Source organism: Microchirus variegatus (genome assembly GCF_963457635.1).
Source record: "Microchirus variegatus genome assembly, chromosome: 15".
NCBI lineage: Eukaryota > Metazoa > Chordata > Actinopteri > Pleuronectiformes > Soleidae > Microchirus > Microchirus variegatus.
The window spans coordinates 8,961,908-8,984,365 of record NC_139816.1 but is presented as its reverse complement, the minus strand read 5'-3'; the positions used below and the strand labels follow the sequence as shown (position 1 = coordinate 8,984,365).

General features: G+C 39.3%; 1 long non-coding RNA gene across 1 annotated transcript; it reads left to right on the top strand.

Moving 5' to 3' along the window:
• The first annotated feature begins 859 nt into the window (after positions 1 to 859).
• Positions 860 to 22,457, top strand: LOC310937653. The gene is made up of 4 exons (XR_014593022.1): positions 860 to 925; positions 4,136 to 4,215; positions 18,230 to 18,408; positions 22,165 to 22,457. It is a non-coding gene; the product is annotated as an uncharacterized lncRNA (long non-coding RNA).
• The last annotated feature ends 1 nt before the right edge of the window (position 22,458 follows it).

Here is a 22,458-nt window from a genome sequence, read left to right as displayed (position 1 = left end):
AGGCTCGCCTCCGCCTCACCATTGGCTGCGCGCGCCGTCACTCCGGATCTCTTCTTCTCGCCGCCGCTTCTCGCGCCATCCGGCGTGCACGCGCAAGCCGAGAGCAGGCACGTAACCGCGCGGAGACTGTCTGGAGTCTGTCTGAAATTGATCAAATTGACGATGGAGTTGTTTTTGTCTTTTTTCCCTTAAAACACCGTCTTTCGCTCGCTGTGAGAGAAAGGCTGCCCGCCGCCGGACACGGGGACCCACGCTCCCCGCTGCCTCAGACGCCTTCGCCCACGAGTCGCCACGCTCAGCCGAAAATACATATATTTCCCAGATAAATGCTGTGAAAGTTTTTTTTCTCCCGCAGTCTCCGAGCAGACAGCAGCTCTTTATGCACAGGTAGGTCAGACGCACGCCACACGCCAAGTTGTTTAGCATACTCAGGCTAATGTGTTGTTGTTTGTTTGTAGCTTAACTCGGCGTTTGTAAATGTTTGTTTGCTAGTGTTAACTGCGCTGCTTTCCCGGTGCTTTTAAGTCGAATTATCAAATTCACCACAAAGAAGTGTTTTCCCGTGTCGTCGGGACACGTTTTTGTTGTAGTAAAAATGAGATAGCGTCATCAGAATGAGCAGTTTTTTTGTTGTTTGCAAACCTGACCTACTTCTGGTGACGCACCTATGCTCACGTGAGGTCCTTGAACGCACCTGTTACTTAATAACACACACCTGCGGTGTGGAGCCGTCAATCAATTACTCAGCTGCACATTAAAGCCCAGTTCAACACATTTCTAAAAGTGTTTTAAATAAATTCTGGATTTTATGGTGTTGAGATGTGAACTAAAATCACTGATTGTTTTTTGTTTTGCTGTGCAGGGTTCAAGAGGAGTGCACCATCCAGAAAACAGGCAGTTTTTCAGCATCATGCTGCACAAAGAGGTAGGCTCAGTGCACACACTTTGACTCATCATTTACAAATAAACAATGGCTGTGTTCCATTTAGCTGCTGCTCCACTCACTTGCATAGATTCTTGGACTTGGGCTGCAAAGATTAATCAATTGTTTATCAATAACTAAATGAATTGACAACTATTTTGTTTATCGGTTATTTATGTTTTTTTCAGTAATAATAAAAATAAGCTTTCACATTTTTTTCCAGCTTCTTAAATGTGAATATTTTCCAGTTTCTTTGCTCCATTTGACAAAGAAATCATTAAAATTGTAATATTTTAATTCAACGTCATCATTCTGAGGTTTGGGAAAACACCAAATCACCATTTTATGAACCAAACAAACACTCCATGAATCAAATAATGTATTTTATTATTATTCAGGTGTATTGAATAATCCACTACTTGTATTATTACTTCCACTGCTGAGAAATAAGACGTATATGGATTCTTTAATACCATTTTTTAAAATTTTCTTATACCAATACCGATATCACAACCTCGAGTATGGACTGTTGCCGATATCAGTCCCATATAGAAGCTTTTACTTATTTTTAAACGTGCTGTTTACAACACATTTGGGACCTATAGCCATAACGAGCTATTTTTGTTTCAACTGTATATATTTTAAAGAAATAAATGTCTATATATATTTTAATTTAGGGTTTTGGAATTGTATATTTTCTGATATCCGAACCAGTATCAAAATGATAACTGTATCGGCTCATCGCTAGTCTAAAACAAGAAAGATCTTCTAATCAAATCATCATTTTTTCGTGATATTTTGGTTAAGCTATGTGGAAAATGTTGTTTTAAATGGACATATTTTATTCACTGTACAGTGTCTCCTTTGTTTATTATTATATTATTAACACCTGTGCTTTCTCTACCATGGCCTCTCAAACTGTACTGTTAACATAAATACAGTTTATTGTTGGTTTTATTTTTAATTTAAAGTGTTTGTCATGCCTATCAGTTTTACAAATTTTCTTCCATATTTATGTTAAACTTTACACAAGTATCTTCGTAGAACTATGATTTTCTACAGTGTTTGATGGCAACACATAAAGTAAGCATATTATATTTTCTTTATAGGCAAAAGGGAAATATTTGAGCATAAGTTTTTAAGGCATTCTCTGATACTCTGGTGTATGTGGTATATTTGTAAATAATGAAATCCTCCCTATAATTCAGTTTGAACAATGCTTCCTATATCCAAACTCCAAACAATGAATGTTTCCTGTCCCATTGTGCAGAAATGAAAAGATGGTTTAAAAGTTGGATGGTGAAAGGCAAAGTAACTTGTGTGTGTGTGTGTACGTACAGTATGTGCCTCTGCCTCTCACTCGTCTAGACGCCGGTGCTCTGTCACTGCAGCTGTCTGCAGACGCTGCAGTCATATGACATGAGTCTTGCGTTCCCCCCCTCCTCCTCCTCCTCCTCCCGCCCCATGTCTGCGTTTTTGGGCCAAGATGGCTGCTATAGCATTGTTGTTGCCCAGGATGTATATGAATTGAAGAAGAGGCGGGGAAACCTCAAGTAGCACTGGATTTAATTTAAAATATGATTAAATGGATATTCCCTCTTCTGAGCAAACTGAGTGCACACACAAAGGGGACGGTGAACTATTTAACCTAAATTTGCCGTGTTTCGTTCTTCAATACTCAATTACCTATTACCGACTCAAATTACCTCAATTTGAGTCGGGAATCCCAAAAACTGGAGCTTTTCAATATTTTCACGTTCTTCTGGGCTCATTTCTCCACCACTGTCTGATATAGGGGATTCTTGGCAGCCATTTTGTCTGATTCATCTCAGTTGTTGTGAAAACGCATAACTGCTGTACATGTTATATAAGTATAACGTCAGTGGCGACTTCTGGTTATGATTTCTTATTGACTGTGTGTGTGTGTATATATAATGAAAGCAATTACACACATACACATCCTTTTAAAAAAAGAGTCTTTCTAAAGCCATATCCTTAAAACTTAACTGGATTTCTTTGAATTTACTGACTCACTCAGATTTTGCAGGCAGTGTGGGAAAAAAATGACCACAGAGACGTTGTGAACACATATTATATATATATATATATATATATATATATATATAATTATATAATATTAGGTGTAGCCGTTTGTGTTAAAGTGCTTTGAGATAATTGGGATTTCGTGCTATACACATAAAATTACAGAAAAGTCATTTGATCACTCTCCTAGTCAATGGTAGATTAATTCTAATCTGGAATAGTTGAGGTTTTATTGTTACCTCCTTATTTCAAACATATTTTTTGTTCGAATTAATTCAGTGTTGTAGAAACTCTTATCATCAAGTGGTTTTTACAATTAGCAAAATGAAATCTCGTATTTTTGTTCGATTGCGACAATAACCAATGATTTATAAATCACATTTACTGCTTGAAATAATGTGTAGATGTGTTATTTTTAAATTCTAAGTAGCTGCAGTGTGCTGCAGTCTTCCAGGGTGGAGGGAGGCTCCAGGCGATATTAACTTTGACTTGAGAAAAAGTACCTCGAGCTTCACTGGTGACATCACAGGTTACTTTCACTCAGTGAGTGTGTGATGTTTATCTGTTTGCCATATCAGTGACCGGCCCGGACAGATCTCTTCATTATCACCTACTTAGACAAGCTCCTCTTTTAGTCTCTCGTCTTGTCATTTTTCTCTTAATGGTTTTCGAGTGCTTGTTGAGTTTGTTTTCACCGGAGCGTGCAGCAGCCACACTCAGACATGCAGTATCTCTGCAGGCCTCTCCCAAACCTGATCCAGTGTCTGACATAAGAATAACAATTGTAGAGCTGCGAAAGTAAGAGTTTTAGAGCTTTGTGTTGGAAAATGTGAATTGTAATACACTTTTGTGAAAGAACATGCATCGTTTCTTGTGTCTCCAGCACTAAAATGTATATATTTATAGCATGATTGCAATTTTACGTTGTAATTTATGTTGTAATTGTGACCTTTACTAATAAATGGGTGAGAATTTGTGTGACCGCTGCTAAAAATGAAAGCGATGCTTCAATCAATACCATGTTTAATTATAATTTGTAGAGCAATGTGAAGATTTTTAAAGGTGATATAAAAAAATAAATAAAAAAAGCTCATATATACAGTTCTATATACAGAATATTTTTGAATCCCTTGAGTGGTTTACTAATGTCTTTATTGTGTTTTATTCCAGGAGAGTCATGGTGTCCTGCAGCCCGTCGCCCCCTCACCCTCACGCCTGTGACACTGGAGTGTGTCCATCCCCAAAAAACGGTAAGTTTTGCGCCGACCCTGTTCATTGAAGCACATTTGGGCACGTTCAAAGTTGAGGAGAACAATTTGAGGAATGCTTTAAGGTGCTGCTGCAGTGGGTGAACATGATTTTTGCCTGAAGGGGGTAAAATAAGGCTTGCAATGCCAGTTCTTGCGTGACAGGAAGCTAAAGAAACAGGCGCTCAAATTCACTGCGGCCATCCACTCGTCACCAGTGATGATTGTTTATTTTATTATTTATTTGATCTCTCCATAAGGTAAATCACGGTTATGGAGCTCATAACTTGAGGCTCAGTTGGAAAATGCTGATGCAAGAGGGGTTGCTCTGACTCCCTGTTTTCCTATTGGCTCATTGTCTCCACCCACAGTCACGAGGTCCGACATTATGATGATCAGGCGTTCATTTGGCTTCTAATGCCTACAGTGAAGACGACCTCTCGGTTTATTTCCGTGCACATACGCAAAGTCAAATGTGTTATTTCAGAGTGTCGCTCTTTTACGTCAGCAGCAGCACCTGACGTTTGTTGTTTTACCTCAAAAAAAGCCACTGCTGCGTAATTAATCCAAGCTTAATGTGGTATATTTTAAAATCAAGGCATTCCCTTTTTTTTTCTTACACTCCTGGCAGTCTGCCAACACATGGATCCATTTGCCCCTTTCTCTCCTAAGAGCATAAGTGCACAGCTGTGACCCTTCGCTGGTCCAGGCCACTGATATCTCAAAGCCAGCAGCGTCCATTTTAGGTTTTAGGCAGTGGCGAAAGAGATGAACTGGAACTGTAGCGTTTGTGAGCTTAAACCCTGTGAGAAGATGCCTCAACTTCTCACGTGTAAACAATCCTTTCAACGGGACAAAGCTAATATTGATCAGAAAAAAAAAAATATATATTTTTTATTTTTTTGTCAAATGCAGTTCCATTTGATCGTGGAACTTGTTTTCGCACTTTTTAAAGCTAACGTGACACATTTTCTTTCACATTTAAAATACTAATAAATGAAGAATGACGGCGATTTGAAATAATTAAATTACACACACACAGTATCGCTTCACTCGTGTATTAACGGTATAAAATTATATTAATTGTGTGCAAATATTAGCTCATGTACCTCTTGTCCATCGTGTGGGTTTTTGTTTTCTGCGAAAAATAATATGGATAAAAATTAACTAATTTAATGAAAGCAATTTTTAAGGCCGTTGTGAATTGTTGACGTTTTCACTTTGTAAAATATACCTTTATTTATATATAATAAAGGTCTCAATTTATTGATTATTTGACGTGTTAAATACAATTAATTATTATACTCGTGCATCGTATTATTTGACAAATTGGTTTATAGTGGTAAAATTGCTACTCTGTGTATTATTTCAATACGCAGTGTTTACTATTTATTATTATGCACAATAATATGATTTTTGTGTTTTGATTTGTAATCATACACACACACACACACACACATGGCATACTGGGGGCATTATTAGTATTGCTTATAAAATCTAGAACAATAAAAGTGATATATTTTTCTACTGTAAATGCACATTAGCAGAGAGTCCACCCATAACAGCAGTTATTTAAATGTATGTTATGACGTGAACGTGCTAAAAGGTTTAGGTGACCTTAACCTCCCTTGAATGCTGTTTTTTGGTCCAGTGTTCAGAGCTGCTCAAAGCCACACTGTGTTCTGATGCCACCTCACACAACAGTGGCTGTCAGTAACATATTAAGCTGGGCCTCTGCTCTGTTTCCTCCCAAAACATGGAGAGGGAGAAAAGGAACTGTGGGCGAATGCATGTGCTGCTAGTGCTGTGGCGTAATGAGGAAACCAGGGCAGGTTGGAATTGACTAAAACCTGTAGATTAAGGTGAAATGTTGACGCAACAAAGCAAAATTTGGACATTTTCTTCAAAATAAACTGTCTTTGAATGAAATTTGCAACAGTGATTGAATAGTTTTTAAGGTTTTTATACATCCATCGCAATCAGTTACCGTTGAGTGCATTTCTTTTATATGAATTGCGTTGTTTATCACGCAAACGATTGTCTTTTGCTTCAACGCAGTTTCTAAGGTATAAAGTTGGTGTTCGCGTACAACAATTAAGAGTCGATCTCTTTTTGTTTTTCATTAAAACAAACGCAGTCACACCACAAACACCGCACCATCGCTGCTGCCGTCACACAAATATCACCGCCCTCATTAGAAGGAGGCTGAAATTACACAGCGACTATAGTGTAAATGTCAGCGGGTTAAACACTTGTTTCTTTCCAAGCACAGGGAGAGAGAGAGATAAACAAATAACCTCGCTGCTTGTTGACTAGAGTGTAAAATGTTGGCTGTTTGTGATTCAGGCGTCGGTCTTAAGATATGCACATGTAGCATGTCCGTTCCCACTCAGCTGCATAGCCTTGACAGCTTCAGCAATACTTCCTGTTTTCATTTGACTGCAAATCTACCACTGACTTTTAAATGGAGTGTGCTCGTCTATAACGGCCCTCGTGAGCGCTACAAAGAAGGCTGTAGGCCTGGGTGACCACTGCCGAGTGCAGCGCGAGGCTTCATGCCTGCTGAAATTGAATGAACAGCAGCCTGAACAAGTGCTTAGTTTACTGGGGAAGAAACTTTTGGCCTGAGATGAACTTCTGCCATTTTTTTTTTCTTCTCTTAACTTTCACTGAATCCTTTTTGAGCAAAGTGGAAAAATATGCAGCTGCATTGAGGAGCAGTCATCTCTACTGAACTTTAATAAAACATGGACCCCTCATTAAAATGAAGTATATCAAGTATTGTGATTGTTTTAGTATCGTTTTGACAGTAATTATATACTTTTTTGTGTTTTTAAAGGCTGTTGCAGTAATTTATTATACTATAGTGTCGATTTAAAAACAATACATTGATTTGATATGGCATTATGATCAGAAAACTCAGTTCACAGCTTGTTTAAGTTGTGTAATGTTCCAGCTGAATTTGACTAATATTTACAGCATATTTAAATGGTTACTTCCACCTCTAAATGTCTTGTTATACATTAAAAAGCCAAAGAAATTAACAAATGTATTTTAAGCCTGGAACGCGTCTCATAAATGCCTAGAATATAAAAATCACTGTCAACGTTCTTTCTTCCATTTCAGGGTATATTACAGTTTTTACAGTGTAATATCGTCGTCCTGTGAGAACAAACCTATTATATCAATATGTAGCTTAAAAATATTGATATATTATATATTAGCCCATATTTCCCAGCTTAAAATTTAATTATTTCTCAGGGTTTCAAAGTCAAACATCAGCCACAGCTTTAGGTCCAATCGCCATTGTTGTGTACTGACTTTTCAATTTCTTACAGTAATGAAATGTTGCTCATCTTTTTTTCTCACCCCAAAGAAGCTTCGACAGGAGTGTAACTTGTTGCATTGACTTTATGAATCGACTTAAGAGGAGAAACTACAGAACTACACAGGTTTTCATTTCGGGCTTTTTGCCTGAGTCAAATCTCACGTGTGTGTGTCTGTGTGCGTGTGTGTGATAGATAAATATTGCAGCACCTTCTTCATCAAATGATGAAACAAAACTGTTGAGCAATACAAGCCTGTAGTGGACGGGGTGGTGTTGGGTATCTGCCAATATTCACTATAACATTGTCTTGCAAATAAGAGGATATTTAGTAATAATAATCGCCAATGCAGAGAATATATCTTCTGAAATGGCTAATTTTGTGATTTGATTGGCGATATAACTCTTTAATTTGAGCTTCAGTTTGATATTTACTGTGTGATCAAAATGGTAACTACTATACTAATTCTGTAATGTAAAAATTGGTATACAACACAGAATAGTAATTGTTTTTATTACAGTTTAAAACGATAATTCAAGGTTGCATTAAAGTTTATGTTGTAAGTTTGGATGACGGCGTAATAGTATGAAAAAGCTGAAAGATGTTAAAACGGTTCAGTCTTTTTCCCGGCCAATAACAACAAAAATAAAAGTCAAATTCTTATTTTCTCCACTTTATCAGCAGCAATAATGTTCACTATGAGTTAAGGCTAGCACAAATAATCACAACATGACAATATTGCGCGGCGTGATCAAGTGCAATATCGTATAATGTATCTTTTGATTCTGACAACGATATGTCATAACGGCGTTATAATGAAATTCAGGAAACTCAGTGACCCGTATCAAAGTTTTCTCTGACAGATGCCAAAGAATTTCAAATCGTCATGATTTGAACACACGGTTTTTCCATAAAATGACAGTTGGGATATACAAAAATGTTCAGCTGTGCTGTTTAAGAATCGCAACATCTTTAATAACCTCGGTGCGCCAAAATATCCCTGCGGATACAATTTGATGTCAGTATTTATGTAATAAAAATGTAAAAGTACTTGAACGTCCTACAGCGTCAGACTTAAACATACAGCTCGGAGGCTTGACTTCAAAGTCAAGCAAAGGTAAGACTTGAGGGTGCGTGCTCGCATTTTTCCCTAATTGGGGCTTACTTTAACACACCTGGAGTAACCTGCGTTCACTTTGACCTTTGACCTGTTGTGAATTAAGACACTGGGTGGAGCAGGAGCTTATCAACCCCGCGGTACATCGTAGCAAGAGGAGGCTGCGCCATGACTAAATTAGTACATCCCACTTCTCTAAAAACAAACATGTTCTTTTAGAATGAGTAAGAAAAACACACCTGAACCAGGTTTTTAGAAACCCCACCTCGTCTTTAAATGTTTCCTATTTCATTGATCTCTATATTTGGCAGCATGTTTTCATATCTGACTCTCCATAAGCTAAATGGGAAGTGCAGACTGCAGGGGGACTCTTTGCTGTCACACAATGGCGTGGAAAGGTCAGGCCTAATGAAGTCAGGGGTGTGACCCCTAGTATTCAGTGACTTTGCGTGGGCCCCCGTCCCACCGCCGCAGCCATGCCGGTTAATCCCTTTTTGATCCTAATTGATAGGCATTAACATGATCCTTATCCAGGAGCTGTGTTTTGTCTTCCGCAGCCCGTCTCTCTGGGTGTCGGTGACACAAAGTGTGAAAGCGTTAAACCAAATGTGAAATTGATATTTTTGGTGTTTGTGTGCTCGCAAAACCTGGCTGTGTTTCCCCCGCTCACACAAAAAGTGCTGCGCGTTGAGTGTTTGCCCTTTGAGGCTCTTAACAGGACTTAGCACATGACCTCTGGAGTCCCGACTGTCATGTGAATGGTACCAGCCCATTTCCAGTTTGTTTTCCTTTGAGCCGCCTTTATCTTCATCACTCGACGATTACCGCCTTTTAACCCGTTGACTAATTACCCCTCATTAAAATGTTTGCATTGACTCAAAGTCAGGGGCAAATGTCACTTTCATTAAAGTACAGGTGTTTAGTCCCAGTTCCCAAAGGCCCTCATTTCATTTAGCAGCTATATGTGTTTTTAAAACACTAAGAAATACCATCATTTAAGCACTTACTTTCTCTTAATTGTCAATTTCGAACAGTCATTTATAGTCGGTTGTCTCTTATGATTAAATATCTTAAAGAGTTTCTGTTTTTTCTTATTTTTAATATAAAATAACATGAGTTATTTTAGCAAATTAAGCATTAAACAACAAAATTCTTTATTTTTCTTTTCTTATGATTCCACAACTAATTTTTTAGGGTTCACTTCAGGTGATTTCAGTTGATAATCTCGTTTTACATTATAAAATTTAAGCGCTGTATAAGGAAGACTTTTTTTTTTTTACTTTAACTTTACATTGAAAGGACTGAAAAGGAAATAATTCAACGAAAAGGGAACTTATTCATATTCAACGTGAACCAAAAACTTTATCCATTATGATGAAGTGAGAAACTTTTATATCACACTCAGACCTCACCTTTACAGTGAATGTATTCGTGATAAAGTAAAAATTAACAAATGTGTTTATGAAGAATAATAAACACAATTGTATCTTGTGCTGTTTTAAAACAACTTTTCAAATATAATCTTTTTCCCTTTTTTTCCTTATAACTATATTTCTCCACTATTTGCATATTTATTTACTTTTTTTTGACATTTCTGTCAAAGTGAGGCAGATAGCATGTGAACACTATTGTCAGCATGGCTTTTTTAAGAAAATACACAAACAGTTTTATCACAAAAGCCTCTGTATTTTGTTTGTTTGAGTAGTTTATGGACAACCATATGCGTTATTGTTTTTTTTTGGTGTTTTTACCACCCCCCTTCCCCCCTCCTGTGTTTCCTCGAAACCTGCACAATTAAGAAGCTCGTCTTGCTGTTGTGCTCAGCAGCGTGCATCAGCCCACTTTAACTAGAAAATGCCAGGTGTCGTGTTGGTTCTTGTTGGTTTCACACAGCGACTCCCGGTCCCTCCCCGGATCCCGAGTTAGTTCCCAGGTCTCCGTAGGATTGAGCGTCATTTCCAGCTTGTTTGTTGCGGGCGAATAATGAGTCGTCGCTAAGACCTGATGACATAATTTGGTGCGATTTTCCGACGCAAGGAGGAAAAAAAAATAACCCAATTATAAAGCTAAGAAAGTACAGATTGGGACAAGGCTTGTGTACTTCACTTGACTGGCACCACCTGCCCTCTATATGTCACACTCACTTCACTTATCCCACAGTTGTGAAACGGAGCTTGTGTGTATGTGTGTGTGTGTGTGTGTGTGTGTGCGTGCAAACCCCCAGCAGACACACATAATGAATCCGTAGTGGAATGGACTTTTTTTCATGTTAGATTTCATTTGCTCGTGAAGAATAATTTGACGTGAGAAATATGGAAGTAAGGAGGGAAAAACTGTCTTTACTGAGGCAGCAGGAAAGTTGAGAGCGAGGGAAACGCCGCAGAGAAAGTTCTGGAAATGTTTGTGTGTGTTTTATATCTGAGCAGTGGAATTGTGTGTTTCCTTGGGACAGTCGTCTTGTCAGATTGTGTAGTTTTTTTGACCTGTTGCAGCTTTTGGTTTCCCTCGCATCTTTGTGTTGGGGAAAATGTTGTGTTGGGAGTCGACGTTTAGCAGGGCAGGAACACGGCGTTTGATCATATGCAGCATCGCGTGAGCAGCTTCTCCTCCACTTCCTAGCTGTGGTTGTGAATCTTTCCCTCTGCATTATTTTATTCTCTCCCCTTCCACACCTGCTGCTCGGAGGAGGAAAAAAAACTGGAGAAAGTGGTTCATGAATACGAAACCCTTTCAGATCACCTAAGCATTCAACATCCATGTCAACACTGCAGTGTTTTTTAAATTGTCAACTGCGAGGAGAAAATAATTGCTACATCTCCACACCATGCATCTCACTTTCAAACTGTTTTAAAAGAAATATGTAACTGCCTCATTTCTTAATCTGTGTATATTTCTATTCATGCAACTGGAGCGAAAACCCCCCAGTTTCCCCCTTGATGATGCCTTATTTTGTGATTCAGATTTTATTATAATGCAACTTGCTACAACCATCAACAAAACTTTTTTTGGCGGTTGGAATTGCGGCTTGTAGTTTCTTCAGAGGACAAAAGGGTAAAAACATCAGCAGTCACATAAGTTTGTGTGTGAGAGAAGTTTGACTGTCACTCGGCAAAGTTTCCACAACAGGTGCAGCATCATCACAAAAACCTCTAAATATGAAGTCATAATCCTTCGGATTTGCTTGAGTTTTAGCAGAAGTAAAAGTGACGTCTTCCTGCTCTCAATATTGTTTACATATGAAGATGGATTTAAAACAAAAAGAGAGAGCGATAGAGAGATGTACATTGGTGTCAGGGCGTTGCTGCATCACAGCACACTCTCAGTGAGGATGAGCTAGAAATTGAACACATCCAAGGATGAGAGGAGCTCGTTGTCATGTGTGAAATACGTGTTTGTTGCAGTGAACGCCGCTCTTCTCGACGATGTAGTTGTCAGAAATTATGCCAAACAAAGAGGTTTGTTTATCTGTGTTTGTTGGTTCACGTTAGAGCGTTTAATTGTTCTTATTTATGTTGTGATTATCACCTGACATTTTTGGGCTCAGAGTTGCTGTGGAATTGGGAAAATGAGAAATAGAAGCCACGTAGAAAGAATTAACCAAAGTGCCTTTTCAGAGTGGTTTCTTATACTTTGACATCTGGGATGTTACTTACTAAATTAACTTTGTCAAAATCATCACAAGTTTGAGTTTTATTTATGTAAAACTGGGAGAAAATTGCCCAAAATTGCTATCATAATCAATATTGATACATTTTGAGATAAAGGCTTGACGTAAATTTAGATTTTGCACTTTAAGTTGAAGAAACCTGTTGACCAACAATCACAAACTTCACCACAACATATCTTGGACGTTACTTTTGTTAACTTCCATCAAAAACATCACAAGTTTTACTTTTCCATATCCTGTTTGTAGTTGTAGCTGTTAAAATATGGCAGAACACGTTATTACAATCAATATTGATACATTTAGAGATAAAGTTTGATTTTTGCGGTTTAAGTTGAAGAAACCTGTTGACCAACAATCACAAATATGACATTTCAACCATTTCTAGCTATTTTTCTTATATATTACACTAGGGGTATGGGAAAAAAATCGATTCACATAAGAAGTTTCTAATTTGAAAAACCACACGTGACACCGGTTTGTTATTTGTGTACAGTTTATTTTTGTAACTTCTGGGAGAAAAAGGCAGCTAGTCTAACCTTTTATTATGCAAGTTATAAGAAGTAAGTTTTTATTTGTTTTGAATGAATAAATGTTAACTTAAGTTTGCCTTTGTGTGATTACATCATTGGAATCAGTTTATTCACATTATCTTATACAAACTGTATTGTTTTGATGCCATAATTTGCCTTAACACACTATGCATTGCATCAATTTTTTAATCGAGAATCGATTTTGAATTGAATCGTGAGACACCCGAAGATTCAACATCCCTATATTACACTTATTTTATGGTGCCCAGCCTCGCCTATGGTCTAACAGTGTACATGCTGTATATTGTGTGATTCAGGGTTAGCGTTTGTCATTGAAATCCTCCACATTCAACACGTCGTCTCCCTCACTGCATTCATTCGTTCGTTCATGTAAAACAGATTTCTGTGCTGTAGAACAGCAGAGCTGTGGTCCTGCTGCAGGCTCACTAATATACATGTAGAGCAAATGGCGGCTGATGGACGGAGGACAGTGTGACACGTTCTCCAGGTGTTTGTCAAACAAACTTTATTTGAATCCCATGATTCCTCCGAGTTGTTGTCGTACTATTTGCCTTTTGTGTCTGTACAAAGTACCTCTGTGCACGTCATTGTTACTTTGTTGTTCTGAGATCAGTTTTCCTGACAAAAGCAGGTGGTCCCACATGGACGAGGCCACTCTGTCTAACTTTACTTCACAGTGCTGCCGCCGCACATTCACCTTTCTCCTGTCAACAGGAAAAAAAAAAAAAAAAAAAAAAAACCTCCATTCAACGTCAAGGGCAGCATCACCTTTGCCACTAATGAGATTGTTTATTTAGCAAATTTCCTTGTGGACTTGAACTGTGAGAGAGAAAACAGGCCATGCATAGCAAAGCACATAATCAACTTTAGTAAAGCAGAGCTCCTAAAGCCCCAGGTTAAACATTTTGTGACACTTTTATAAAACACAATGTAGTTTTATCTGCAGTGGCTTTGTGTCGAACGTGTAAACCTCCTCTCAAAGGTGGCTGCATCAAACAGACCATGTTTATTATTTTACCCTGAACAAAGAAGGGACTGCATTTAAAAATGTATATATTCCTGAAAAGAAAGAAAAAAGATCACTGGGACGTTTTCTCTTTTAACTTCAGCGCTATGAAGACTCATCCAGGGCTTTAACTGTCATTTAATTATTAAGTTAAGTTCTCTGATTTCAGCTTCAGCTAAACTGGAACATTTATATTTTGTGTAAAATCAAATTTCTGACTATTTTCATGGACCAAACGACGAATAATAGTTTAATTGAGCAAAATAGTGGAAAACAAAACGGCAAAGAACCTCACAACAATGAAGGAACTTTTGCATAAATGTGGAATTTTTCAGCTTCATCAGGTGAACTAATCAGCACCAGAGTTTTCGTCAAAATGTGCAATATTATTCCATGTATGAAATGAATCAGAGGACATGACGATTTATTATGGCTGTGCTCATGTCTTTGGTTTCCACGATACATCACAATGCCTTCCATCCATCCTCAGTTTTCTATTTAACCGCACATGGCTTATTTTTCATCAATCTGCATAAGCAACTGAAGAATCAACATGCTAACGTTATTTGCTGTCACTGCATTGATGCAGCATCGTCCGTATCCATCACGGTGCATCTCGATAAACAATTTTTATTGTATTTATAAGGATAGAAATGCTGCTAATTCATGTGTTATTATACCTGCGCAGAAGTGTTTATACGGAGTGTATATACAAGTGTTAAGTCACGAGCATTTTGTCCAAAACTGTCGCATATTTTAGTAGATTGTCAATATTTTAGTCATAGGTAAAACAAAGGCTGTAATTTGGTGAAAATCTTGTATTTTAATACATATTCTGATAAAGGATGGATGATGATGCAATGTTGCGATGAATCACTGATGTATCAACGACAACACGTTTGCTTTGCAGTACTTATGCAACAGTTTGTGCTATTGGGGAAAAAAAATTCCGACAGTTTCTGAAAGCTGAGAATTTGCACGTCAAAGCCAACGTGTGGTTATTACGGTAATTTCACTCGTGCTATTGCAGGAAGCCGGCGAATCAGCGTTTTTGTCACCAGAGAGGACAGAGATGGAAAAATGCCTGTGCAAAGTATACATTTTTTTTTTACACATTAAGACGACTCAAATTTTTTTTTTATTGTAAATATGTTTTATACTGTTTAACACGCAAGCTCTCTTGTTCCTGTAAAACTTTTCAAAATAAGACTCGAAAAACGAAAAAATCCTCTCTTGGTAAAATAACATTGTTATAACTGTGTTAGGATTGAAAGCAGCGAGAATCAAACGCTCTAAAGCCTGATGCCCACTAGTGGTCGGAGGCTTAAATCCAATGCAAAAGCCACGATCGAGAATCTTGCCTGTAAACCGATTCGTAGCGCTTCAAATAATTAATACTTTGAGTATTTTTCTTGCAGTCCTATAGAAGAGCAGCGTGCTGTACTGCACGTGTGCCACAGCACAATTTAATTTCTGCTTAAATCCGTGGTCTGCAGACCTGCTTCATCAAAGCCCCTTTGCACATTGCTTTATTTGCTGATGGAGATTGGCTTCCAATCTCTGCGTAAACGTGTGCAGCTTTACTGTATGTTTGCTTATCAGTGCAGCCATCCCATCTATTCAAACAGCAGTCCTTTCATTTAAAGGCTGTGTGTGCTGGCTGGGCTCTTTTTTTTTTTTTTTTCCTTCCTGGGACCTTTTCTGTTATTTTGGGACCAGATGGCGAGGGGGCACGGAAGCGCCTCTTTTGTCCGGGGAGCCCCTGTGAAAAGAAGCTGTCCTCCCTAATGTAATCAGCGGCACCGGAAGGGTCCATTTTGGGGCTGTGAAAGAAGACAATTGGGTCTTGGACACGTCTAGATTACAGAAACGCAGGGTTCATCTGCCCGACCCTGCCCTCTTTTGACCGAGGCTCTGGCACGGAGGATCCTCGTCTTTGATCAGTGGAGGGTGGAGGTGCTGATCCGACCTCATGAGAGCCAAAGGCCACCACCCAACCACCACCCCTCCCTGTTTACCCTGCACTTGGCTGCTGTTGACACCTCCTTCCGGAAAAGAGCCAGGGGTGGTGGTGGGATGGTTTGGGCACAGTGGGTGGGGAGGTGGAGTGGATTGGGTGGGGGTGGGGGTGGGGGGGGATACCATGACCTGTCTAGACAACCTTCCGAGTTGCCCTGCTGTTGCCAAGGGGACAAAATGAACTTTGACCTCAAATTTAGTTGGTTAAGAGCCATCCTGGTTATCCAAAGAGGACTTTTTTTTTTTTTCGCTCTCTTCTTCTTCCTTTTTTCTTCTTTTAATTATCAGGATTGGGGGGTGGGGAAATGGAGGTGGAGGTATGGATTTGACCCACGTAACTCAGAATCGGCTTTGAGGGACGAGCAGGAGTTTGTTGGATGAAACTTTCTTTTATTTTGTTAAAAAAAAGATGATTTTCAGTTTACAGAACGCCAGCTCAGGCAAACACTGCTGACTCATGCTTTAGTCACTTGTCTGAGAAGTTTTAGGCTTTTTTTTTTTTTTTTTTTTAATCTGACTCCAATTAAGGAGTAATTTTCAATTATTGTGATGCAATTTTTTGTTTGCTGTCAAGCTTGAATACTTTGTTTCTCCTGCACCGTAAGTAACTTGATTTTGATATTGTTCAATATAGTACACATAGTAGTAATGTGTCTTTCTTTAAAAACATTTAATATTTTCTTCAGTTTTTCTTTATTTTATCTTCTTTTTTCGTCTTTTTAAAAATGTAATTATTAAAAGTAATGTTTACCATCATAATCTCCGTGGGCACTTTTCTCATTGCCAGTTTTTAGTGGGAAAATGTGCACGTGCAGTTAAAAATAACTGTGCCGTGTCACAAATATTCAAGCTAATCTGCATCCTTTTTAAAATGACACTGATATTTTTCGAGTTTAAACATTAAATGTGAGCTTTCTGGTTGTGTGTGTTGTACAATTTTGCAATTTTTACCAAATATTTGAATCACTATATATCTAATAGACATATTCTGTCATGCATGCTGTGATATGTTGGCATTAATCTCATTTATTGTGACTCAGACGCTTGAGTTTCACCTTCAGTGCCCTTGTTTTTGGTCGTGTGAGTTGTGTGAATTTGGTCTTGAATGTCGTTGAATGGGCCGCTCTTCCTATACCTCAGGAGTGGCTGCTGTGATTCCCCTCATCATGGCCGCCGCTACCAACCCCGCCCTCTCGCCTGCCACTCAGAAACAGTTAAAATGGCAGCATGCAGCAAAAAATGAGTGAGGAAAAAAAAATGGAAACGCCCACCGCTGTGAGCGAAGGCACAGTCGACCGAGCCCTTGTACGTCTCCTCGAAACTGAGATGATGATTTTCGGTGTGTTCGTGCGACGTCAACTCGGACGCTGTTGACGCCAGTGAAGGGTTAACCTCAACGCAGAATTATCCCCAAAAAATCTGCAGTTCGAGGTTCCGTTGCGACATGTGCAGATAACGTAGAACAAAAAAAAGCCGCTACGTATTTTTCAAATTTGTAAACGCAGCAAATACCATATAGAAGAAAGAAAGAACAAAGAGGCAAACGTGTGAAAAATGCATTTCGGTTTTTCTTTTGACACTGAATACATTTTCTCAAGGCTTCAACCAGGTCTTTGGCGAGCTGCCATTTTCTCCTCCAGATTATGGCTGCTTAAATTATCTGTTGCTGCTTGGCAAGATGGGAGCGGCGCATGCACGCCCCAGCGTTGCTGATTATCACAGCATTTTCTGCTCTATAGCATCTAAGGATGTAAGAATACGAAGCTATATTATTCATATAGCGTCTATCTATGTTTCTGCAAAGTAATACGTCGTGGTTTTGGGTTGGACAACGGGCGTGATTTGTATGCTGAAGTCGTGCCGTAGCGTATTTTGGCGTATATTCATATTTAATGTGGAGAGAGAAAAAAATAAGTGCTGTGATCATTGAAACCCTTTGCTCCTCGCGCATGTGCTTATTATGTCATGTAACTAATACCAATTAAAGGTTGTACGCTACAGCAAAAAAACCAGCGCGAGCGAGCGAGACCCATTTAAAATGGCTCACAGAGCGTAGATGTGTATATCCACTCTCGATGAACTGACTGAAATTAACTCTCACAACCCAATCATTCTAAATCTTTGCAGCTTTGGCTGCCATTTTTCTCCAAAAAATGACTCAATTGCGAGGCATCCCGTATCCAAACTGCAGTGTGAGGGGATTTTTTTTAAGGCAAATGTCCAAATCCAACTATTTTTAGGTCTTCCTACTCACTCTGAATGACATTTTATTATTGGCTCTTGGTGTGAACGTGGTGTTTTTTTTCTCCCCATCTCTTTCCTCTTCCACAGTGTGGAGAGTTGGTGGTGGACTTAGGAGGAAGATGTCATGCTAAGGATGGGGTTTTTTGGTGATGATGTCGCTGCTGTTGATGCAGCATCGAGCTCTCACTTTGTGCCTCTGTCAGCTATGATGCGTAACCACGCGGTGAGTGACAGGCCGGTCCCCGGAGAGAGCAAAGGGGCCTGAGGTGAGTCAGATGTATCCTTGACCCTGTCTAACTGTGTGTCAGCAAGCAACACAAACTCTGGAGAAGGAGAGGGAGAGAGAGAGAGAGAGGAGGCCAGCACTGGCATGACTGTACATTGTACATCTTAATTTGGTATACAGAAGAAGAAGAGTGGAACATAGTTTGCTTTTTTAGGAAGCACCAAGAAACAAAACCACCTTACTTTTCTTAGTTTTCTTTCTATAGACTCTCCATTTTAGATGAAACGTATCAGAAGAGTCGCACGTGTTGCAGCTTAGACCTCATTCTTGTTTATTTTACTGCCGTTTGTTTTCATAGTTTTAGCTCTAATCCTCTTTATGATGAGGCGAGAGGACACCTGATCAGTTATGATATGTATAATTGTAGACAGAAGGGTGGATAGATACTTTATTGATCACCCATGGGTGAAATTCACATTGTCCAGCAGCTCTAAAAAACAAGTATAAAACAAACAAAAAAACCCTGATAAATAGTAAAAAGTGGAAACTAAACTAATAAGAATTGCACTGTTCAATTATCAATTATCAATTGTTCAACTGTAGCTACAACTCTATAGGTATTAAATGACCTGCATCTTCTGTACTCTACGATATAAATCTTATATCCACTCCAATGGTCCACATATCTGCGTAACTTATGGAAAATAACGTGCATATATATCGTCATAGTTGGGTCTGAGGCTGTTTATTGAAGAGCTAATGTGTTTTTCATGACAGTTCTGAGCGTCAAAACTAAACTTAGTTATTTAATAAGCAAAACTTCTCAAATGGAAAACAAAATATATTACAGTTCCTGGTTGATAGTCGTATCACAGCAAATTAAATCATTTTAATAAATGATTAACTGAAAGAAAAGTGTAAACAATAAAGTTTCATCATAATAATAAATATGACTTGGTTGCTATTATTACATATAATAGTTAAACATTGCACAGAAAATGTGTTTCATGGATTCAAACCACTTCTTTTTCTTTTATTTCTCCAATTAAATCAAAGATGGGCGTTAAAACTGCAAAAATGTGACATCTGACTCTACACAAACATGTTTTCATGTTGTCTATCTTCTTTTTTCTCAATCAAAACGAAGATAAACCAGTTTGAGACTCATCCGTGCTTTAGTCCAGTCCTCGATTCTTTTTCTAGAAACCAGATGTGTTGCCTACATGGGAAAAAAAAAGTACATGGCTATTTTTTTTTTCATCCCCCCTCTCCCCTGAATTTCGTTAAGTGAACAAAAGTCTTGCATCTTTTTTTTTCTCCCTCCTCCTCCAAGGGTCACTCAAACACCGTGTGTGAAATGAGAGTTGCCTGGGTGTGACTTTTGCAGAAAGCATCCGCTCGCCATTGTCTGCCCAGTCAACTTCTGCAGGCCCCAGCGCCCTGACTTCCATACATGAGAGATCAAGGGTTACCAAGGTGCTTTTAAGGAAGGAGCGCTCAATGTGTGAGAGGACAAACCCGTCCACAAAATACTCATTTCCTTTGCATGTTTGGAGCCTAGTGGGGATTCAGATGGGGGTCACACAGCTTCTGCTTGAGCTTAATGAAAACTGTTGCTCGTCTTTGCAGGGACCTGTGTGACTGCTGTCTGCTGTATTTACTGTAGGCCCCCGTGCATGCTTATAATACTAAAAGAAACTTTGTTCACACCCTGGCTGGTTTTATCCAGTGCCAGACAGAGGGCACCTTGTGTAGAAAAGGTAAAAAAGTAGAGTTCTGTCCACCTTTTCATTCTTGCCCCACAAAAAAAAAGTTCAGTCACTGAGCCACGGCATTAACTTGTATTCTAACAAGATTAAAATATATTCGTCCTGGGGATTAGCATAGTTAGGTGTCCTTTTTGCCCCCTTTTTTTTCCTCCTGCGTTGGTGCGGTGACAGTGGGCTTTGATCTGTGTTGCAAGGCAAGAGTCCAGGCTTGGACCTAGCCATTCGAGTGCCAAGTGTGAAATTGGCCTGATGTCATCCCCATTCTTCACCTTTTACATCTTTCACCACTTTAATTATGTTTCCGCCACAAAGCCCGGGCACCTCCGAGCAGATTCCACTCTGGCTGTAGGAAGCGTTTAGAAACTGAGGGTAAATGACACAGTAGGGGAGGGGGAGGATGGTAGGAGAGGTCATAGCGGGATGGGGCCCTTTTGTGTTTTGGCGAGGTAGACATTGATACTTTTCATGATGTTTCCTGCACTCACTTCCATTTTTACAGCAGGAGAACGTTTTTCATGCCACTTTTATTCATTTCCCCCCACATTTGTACAGTTGCAACCTTTTTTTTTTTATTTACGCTGACTTGTACGATGATTATGCTTCATGTTAACTCATCATTCATTCAAGAAGATAAACCTTTTTCTATTCAGTCCTACGTTGACTCTAGAAACCGGATGTGTCGCAGCAACACGAGGGAAAAAGTACACGTTTGTATTCTGTGAGTTTCTTTAAGTAAACAAAAAGTCTTACATCTTATTTCCCCACTTTTTTTTACAGTTCTTCCTCCTGAGATGTTAACTTGTCATGAATAAGGTTTTTTTTTACGTTCACTCTAGAAACCAGATGTGGCAGCAACATGGGGAGGGAAAATAACATGCATAGTTTTTTCTTTCTCCTGAAAACAATCTTACTAACTTTTATTCCTCTTCTCTCTCTGGTTTTAGACTTTCTTGCTGTACTGTATGTGCACAAATAAATATGCACAAACATGGACTGTTGTCATGCTAACTTCTCGTGTTTTTGTTCAAAACGTGCATCAAAATCACCTCCATAAGCAAAATTTAATGTTGTAATTCAGTCAAGGAAGAACATGGATATGATTTCCTGCATCTAACTTTTACTTCCTGCATATTTTCACAGTGTGGGAAGCGATGCTTATTTCTTCTTTCACTAAGCTCGGACGGTGTAGGCTCTATTTCGGTTGCGTTCATGAGCCCAGGACAAACGGCCCGAGTCTGACTTTTAAAGTAATGAGACAAACTGTTGAATAAAAAGTGTGTGATCTTCAGCGTCCCCGTCTGACCTTCAGCGATCCAAGAATTTCATTTCCTGCGATACCGAGGAACGACGATACAGATTTTGTAAGCTCGGATGACGTCGTGCAAACATCTTTTAACTGTAAGTGTTTGTTTTCCTGTGTTTGCTTCAGGCACCAAATCATCAAACAGAGTTGATAACATGGGGGCTGCCACTGTTTTGTTTTCTTTTGTTTGTCGAGTTCCCCGAACGTCTCTTTTAATAAAAACGTAACACTTTCGGACACAGATGACCGTGCTCTCCTGGTTAAGAAGACACTTTTGTCACCGATACAGTCGAAAGTGAGTAATCGAAAACACGTTCTTTAGCATCAAATGCTATCGGAGTGTAGTTTTTGGTGGGGGAAAATCCTCGATTCTGTCGACGCACTGAATAAAAGCACCAAAAAAAACAATGGGGGTTTGTGGAGAGGAACATAAATTAATGAAATGTGTCAGTGGTGTGAGGCAAGAATGTGTTGTTGATGTGTTTGTGTATAATATATAATATAATGTGTGTGTGTGTGAGGAGAGGGAGAGTGTGTGAGAGTTGGTGAGTGAGAAAGCTGTGTGTGGAGAATGGGTTACTGTGGGATGGGAGGAGGGGGGAACCAGCCACCTGCAGCCATGACAGGCTTTGACCTTCATTGCTCTCACTCTCTCTCCCTCTTTCTCTGCCCCCCCCCCCCCCCCCACTCTCTTCTTTGGGCTCTCATCTCCGCCTTGTGATAGAAGCGCAGGCTCTTTTGAGGAATCGCTGAGGACGACTGACCGTCGTGAAGACGCTGCTGGGAGCAGGAGGTGCTATCATCTATCTGCTCTAATGGCACTCACTGGCCGTTAGACATGGCGTCCAGCAGACTAGTGGCGCAAGTATGGAAATGCAGATCAGGCATGGTTGAGCCAACGTGCCTGGGAATTGTTCAAGGCTTTCTTTTGCATAATATTGGAATAATGTTGGATGCGTCTTTGCAAATGATTTAATCTCGACACCACCCTATGAATTTGATCCTTGTTGAATCTGCC